Genomic DNA, 6,979 nt, shown 5'->3' on the forward strand with positions numbered 1-6,979 from the left:
GATCCAAGTCTGGAGTCTTTATGTGATAGTCAGGGCCTTTAACTTTAGGCCCAGAAAGTCCAAAGCCTGGCATTTTGAGTTTTCCAGATGGGCTTGAAATATCCAGGTCGGTTGAGGGTACATTTAAGTCAAAATTTGGGTCTGCAATTCCAGGTTTCAGCTCTGGTGCTGCCAACTGCACATCTTGTCCCTCGAGATCTCCATTAAAACCTGGAATTTCAATGTTTGGTAAATCGAATCGGGGCATTGTGAATTTAGGGGCCTTGTATTTCCCGGATGGGTCAGCTTTGGCTGGATTGATATCAGGTGCCTTAATCTCACCTTTTATCTTTGGCATTTTGAGACTTAGGTCAGGGGTTTTAACATCAGCGTCACTTTTGCCTGAGAGCCCAAATTTGGACATACTAAATTTACCAGATGGGGCATCCACATCTAAATATGGAGCTTTAAGATCAATTTTGGGTTTCTTAAGCAGCCCTTTGACTTCACTTGAAGGAAAGTCATTGGCTGGCCCATTTAGATCAGGTTGTGACACATTCATACCTGGTGTTTCCAGGCCAAAGTCAGGGGATTTCCCAGACAGACTTAGCTTGGGTGATTGTACATAACCGGAAGGATTGTCAACATTTAGATCGGGGTATTTCAGTCTCTTGGAATACTTGTGACGAATTTTACCTGTGGGAACATCTGGGGCTTCAATGTCTGGTGTCCCAACCTCACATTCTGGCCCACCTAAAGCGGGTTCAGTGAGGCCCAGGTCTGGCAGTTTGAATTTTGGCATTTTCAATCTTTTGTTTGTTCCTTCAATGCCCACTTTGGGAACACCAGTGATATTTCCCCCATTAAGATTTATACCTGTGTCAGGGTTGCTAACATCTAAACCTTTTAAGTCTATACCTATTTGTGGAGCTGTGAAACTTCCATTGTTTTTCAGTCCAATTTGAGGTCTTTCATGGTTTGGCATTGTCAAGTCAACAGATGGACTATCAGTGTTTGGCAGTTGTATACCAGTTGTGGTGTTGACATCTGGACTCTCTGGTAATGTGCCGGACAGATGGAATTCAGGACCGTTAAGCTGTGAACTTCTGGCATTGACATTTAGTGTTGGTACCTGAACTCTACTGCCCACTTTCACCTGACCTCCACGTAAAACCAGATCATTCGAGCCAAGACCCAGTGGTGGAAGGTTCAGATTGCTCCCATCTGTTAATTCTCCAGCTGTGTCAGCAGAGAATGTGGCGTCACCAGATTGTGAATCAGCATCAAAGTCTGTGTTTGGTGTCTTTGTTTTCAGATGTCCAAAGTCTACTCCGAGGCGAGGCAATTCCATGTCATGTTTTACAGTTGGCTTGGCAGTTACCTCCTCATTCTTGGCATGAGGCAAGTCATCCTTCATGAACTTCTTGATTTTGGCATTGTAGAGTTTGCTGTAGGAATCCTTCAGCATCTAAAAATATAAGCCAAAACACGGTGATTTGAATGTAACTATAATGTCAATAATTCCTGTAACTGTTCTCTAGAACGTGGGGTTGCAACACAAAAACTTGAATATTATAAAACTTTGCAGGACATATCAACAAATTTGGATTGTGCTGTGGACCACTACTACACAAATGTATCAGACAATTATTTATGTTTGATTTGATATGATCTGTAGTCCACCCACCGTTTCAGGACTCCTGGAAGATTTGTCCAGATTTCCGAGGCTCTTGCTCAGGTTATTCTTTGTGAGCACTCGGACCTTGTCATCAAACGGCTTCATCAGCTTCAATACTTCTAACACCTCCTGTTTTGACAGTTGATCAAAATCGATTGTTGCCCCCACGATTTCATCCCCTGAAAAATAAAAATTAAACATATAACAAAAGCTTGTTTCAGAATATTCTTAAATATATTTGGAAAATTCATACTGTATTTTTTGAATGGACTCAAACCCCTCACCCTAGCATTGTCAGTGCCAAGTTTGGCCCATTGGGTAAAATAATTATTATTATTAAAACATTATGTTTTTAACTTTTGAATGTTCTCAGAGGTTCTTTAAAAAAAGAACTATTATGTTGTATGTTGACTACAATCTGTAGTACTGAGTGACCAGAAAAACTGAAACCACTGTCCATTGTTATATGATGTATTACAACAGTACTGTATTAAATAGTACCTTGATGAACCATATAATTACAGTTGTGTTGACACTGCTGTTGATTTGTGGTGGTTATATATTGGAATACTGAAAGGTGTCTCAAGAAATCTGAACAAATCATTTACATATAGAGTATCAGTCAAAAGTTTGGACACACCTAGCTATTCACTTGAATGAGAAAGCAAGTCCAAACTGTTGACTGGTATTGTATGTGAGAGCAAAAATATTACAGACAACTGATCGTTTAACGCAGTCCAATACTGCCGATCTAAAAACACAAATTATAGCCTAAAAATTACCATAAAATTCAACACAAAAACAACTTTTTGTGGATTTGTCAATTACAAACAGGTTGAGAACTCAACACCAACCGCACATTTTAAATAAGGCGGTGTCTATTGCAGGACTATTGCATCACAAGGACTCTATATGTCTGGACACTCTGTGTATAGTCTTCATCAAGCTCTGCAGAAGCCTGACAATGACCCATTCATTTGTATCTGGTGTATTGGAGCAGGGAAACATCTAAAACATGCAGGGCAGGGGTGTCCTAGGATCCCAGGATTGAAAAACACTGGTCTAAAACATAAAAATTGATTTCCTTGCATTTGCAAGTCATGCTCTTGTGTGAAACAACTATTCCAACTTTTTCAAGCTCAGACACTTATGTGTCACTTTCAAAACAGTTAAAAGCAACAAAGATGAAAGGTGCGATAAAAGGTCAAGGGTCATACCTTCCCTTAGTCCCTGACCAGCTGAGGCACTGTTGTTGATACTGGAAATAACCAGCCCCCCCTCGTCTGATTGCTCCAGGGTCAGTGCGTCAGAGAGGCTCCTCCCTCTGCGGTGTGCCGGCTGCAAGCAGAAAAATTTCATAAAATGCTTAAAACCGAAGCACTCAGTAACAGAACAAGCTTTAAAAAGCAATATGCAACCAAAATTTAACCATCATAGAACTAAGATGATGTATTGATGTTTTGTACCATGATCGTTGTGTTTCTGTCACCGTGGCATTTGAAAAAAAACCCTTGGATTAAACCTGCAGGAGAAAATGAAATGCTTAGAAAACACATTCAGCTGTTATGGGAAGCATATTGCATGTTTGTTTCATGTTAAAGCCTATAAAACAAAACAGCAGAACATTAGCAGGCCTTCTATGAAACAGATAAAACAGGTGGATACAGGTACCAGCTCAGACCACACACTGTACACAAGATGGTGCAATCATGTAGTGATAGCAGAAACAGAAAAGAAAATATGGCGGGAAAAAATACATTGTTCAAGACATTCAAATTTTCTCACATCTTTCATTAAAATGTGTTTTAAAAGCAAAAAGATATTTTTTAATTATAAAAGTATGTTTCAAGACTGTTTCTGTTTCTGTTCTGTGATTTTATCTCCATATTTCCAGTGCTGATAACAGGAGTTTTACTGGAGTTGCAAAAAATACTCAACACAAAATACAAAGAATGTAGGGGTGTATATGGTGTAATTTTTTACTTTATGCAGTTAGTTCAGACACCCAGGTGACTCAGGAGGTGCATCTTTCAGGCATTCGAGTTGTGGCCTTGAGGCTCTCGCACTATACTTGACGAAAACCAGGAACAGGTTTATCAAGAGTGATGCAAACAAGTGTTCTACTGTTGGGTGTTTCCTTTTTTGTAAACACACAGAGTCAGAGTAACTACACCCATTTCTCTCTGGTACAGAAATCCTGGCTGAGCACTGGTAACTGGCAGACTTCCAGTGAATCCAAACACACTATGCTCGCTGCTCATGTAAACTCATGTGATACGATGTGTAAAGATGTGCTGGATGAATGAAAATGAATTTCAGTCTACATCACCACCTAGCTGCAGTTTACACACATCTCCATACGTCCACATATATCAAAACAAGAATGAAAATCTTTTCATGACATTACGGTTTAGATTTAACTCATTCACATTAAAAAGCAGACAAATACAGAATTTCTCTACCATTCATACAGCACCACTGTGCCTTTAAAGCAGAAGATATACAGTGTGATCAACAACAAAATATCGAAAAAAAATATTGAAAAATTCAAAATCACCAGGCAGAATGTTAAAATCGTGTTCATTGTTATGTAAATCAAAGAGCAAATTACTATAAATTTCAAAAATATATGTTGTCAGGTATTTAAAATGTCCAGCTGGGACAGATTTGGGTCAAATTTAACTCATCTCTCATTTAGACATGACAACTGTGAACCACCAAATCTCCACAAGACTTTACAATTATATGGGAAGACGGAACAATGATAATAATAATAATTCTTAATTAATTTAAACCCTAAATGTAGAAAAATGTTCCTCAATCCTGAATGTTTAGAAATGATTTTGTCAGTTGGTGGTTTTGCACTATGAGTGACCTCTGCATTCTTTGCATAAAACCAAAAACAAACAATATTCTGATTTGTGGCATTTAATTGATATTATGCAGAGCTTCCAGTGACATTTGAGAAAAAGGAAGCAGCTAATTACTACCATAAAAAGTTACACATTAAACATTTTACAGCTCAGACAAAGTGCAGATGCCTATCAGTCAAACAAAGTGAAAATGTTCGGTCACCAAGAGTTGGATGTCAAGTCCACGATCAAAAACGTTCCTCAGCTTTCTTTTCTCATCGGAAACAAAATTTGGAGCCGTCAGCTCATTTATAACATGACAGGAGCACTGTTTTTAGTTTCTAAATCATAAGAAGGCAAAGTGCAGAGCGGTTTCAATATGAGCAATGTAATGCTGAGAAAAATGCTGCATTAATTATTATTAATCTTCTTTAAAATAAGATTGATTTATTACTTTTTTTTTTCAGGAATATCAGATTATGAGATTTTTAGAATAAACAGTAGCTGGATGAACAGAAAGTTGAAACCAGACTGTATGTCAAGAGAAAAACTTATTATGCCCTACCAATAAACCAAATGTTTCTATACATCAGTGGTTGAACATGATGAGTTAAGGGCAGATTGAAAACAACTGTACCATAAAAGTGTACAACAATTTCTCAAAGAAGCAAAGACAGATGCTCAACAGAAACTACCTGGATGACAGTACCAGAAACTCAGCACACTGTCACCCAAAACCTGTCACCTTAAAGATGAGGCACCACCCAGGATGAAGCCCACAGCTGAAAAGAGAACTTACAATGACACCTTAAATTAAACTGACCTTAGGGAGCATCAGGCAAGTGTTTTGGTGGCTTCTGTGTTGTTGCAGTTGAGTTTCAGCACAGTTATCAGTCCATGCTGTTTGCTTTGCAGGTTGTGACTGCGGAGAGAAGCGCCAGTCAGGGGCACGACTGCTGAAGCAGACAAACGGGTTCCACCTTAGACGTCCCGCCCTCATGAACTGTCAAACGCACACATACACACACACATTCACGTCACACGCCCTCATGCAAACACACCTTGACTACCAGTACCTGCAGCTCACATGCATACAAACACAAACACAAACACACAACTCTGACTCACTTTTCTCCATATGTCTGTTCCCACAAGCACTTATGAATGTAAATACACACACACACACAGATAGGCTCACAAGTTTTCAAGTCTGTCTCACAATAATAGTCAGGTGCCTAAATGAACATTTAATCTTATCATTCCTCCTGCTCACACTGGCCATTCAGAGATCCCTTCCTAATGTTTGTCCATACTGTATTTCTGTAATTTTGCTTTGTTGGTCACATCTATTGGATGTCTGTCCCGTCCTCCTCCGCTCTTCCGGTGGTTTTTCCATTTTGTCCCTGTTAAAGTTTTGTTCAGTGAGTTTTTCCTTATTTGAATCAAGAGTCTAAGGAGAGAGGATGTTGTATTGCTGCTGTGATTTGTGATTATTGGGCTATATAAAACAGAACTGACTTGACTTCATGTGCTGTCAATGTAAGTGATGGATCCACAGTCCTCAGTCTGTGCAAAAATACATTCTGTACATTCCAAAGTTCACGTGAAGCTTATATGAGGCTTCAGCAGTTTGTCTGAGTTCAAGACAAATCAAGTGAATATCTTCCAGAGTTACAGCCTTTTTAGTACAAAACTCCTTCTTTGTGTTTCCCTGGACAGTGCTTCCATGCTGAGCTGCAATGAACCACCAAACATCAAACATACTGTAGTATGTTTGATGTTTGGTGGTTCATTGCAGTGAAAAGATTACAGTGAAAAGATTAGACTTTGGAACAGACTTGTAAATACGCCTGAACAGTAGCTCACTAGAAAGATCGTAAACTTGAACATTTTGCATGGATACGCCTGGATTAGTGAGGTCAAATCCTTATTTTGTATTTTATTTTCCAAAACAGAGTGCAGTGTAATATTCATGACACCTAGCGCAAACAGTTCCTGATGTACAATGAAAGCTGGTCTGTTGATGTTTGGTACAACAAATGTTGTTTGCTGTGTGATTTAGGTGAGACTGAAGATAAAGTCCTTTAAAGGATAGTTTCACAATTTTTCAAGCCTGTCGTAAAACAACAGTCAGGTGTCCATGTGAACAGTGAAAGATGTTTTCCTCACCGTAATCATTCCTCCTGTTCATACCGGCTGTTAAAAGATCCTTCAAATGTGCTTTCAATGTAAGTGATGGAGGCCAAAATCCACAGTGTGTCCACACAGTCATTTTAAAGTTGATGTGAAGCTTCTATGAGGCTTCATCAGTCTGAGTTAGTCATATCAAGTGGATATCTTACACATTTACAGTCTTTGTAGCATCAAATTCCCTCTTTGTGTTTCCTCGGACAGTGTTTCACTGTTGAGCTGCAGGTGGAAGTATAGTAACAAAAAGAGGGACTTTGGCACTAAAAAGACTGTAACGTTG

The 6,979-nt window shown here is 39.0% G+C and overlaps 1 long non-coding RNA gene across 1 annotated transcript; it reads right to left on the reverse strand.

The window, feature by feature from the left end:
* Nucleotides 1-2,891: 2,891 nt before the first annotated feature.
* Nucleotides 2,892-5,396, reverse strand: LOC122973586. Its single transcript, XR_006400091.1, has 3 exons — nucleotides 5,333-5,396; nucleotides 3,124-3,179; nucleotides 2,892-2,995 (listed from the first exon to the last, which is right to left on the reverse strand). It is a non-coding gene; the product is annotated as an uncharacterized LOC122973586 (long non-coding RNA).
* Nucleotides 5,397-6,979: the final 1,583 nt, after the last annotated feature.

This window comes from Thunnus albacares, chromosome 3, assembly GCF_914725855.1.
Source record: "Thunnus albacares chromosome 3, fThuAlb1.1, whole genome shotgun sequence".
Taxonomy (NCBI): Eukaryota; Metazoa; Chordata; class Actinopteri; order Scombriformes; family Scombridae; genus Thunnus; species Thunnus albacares.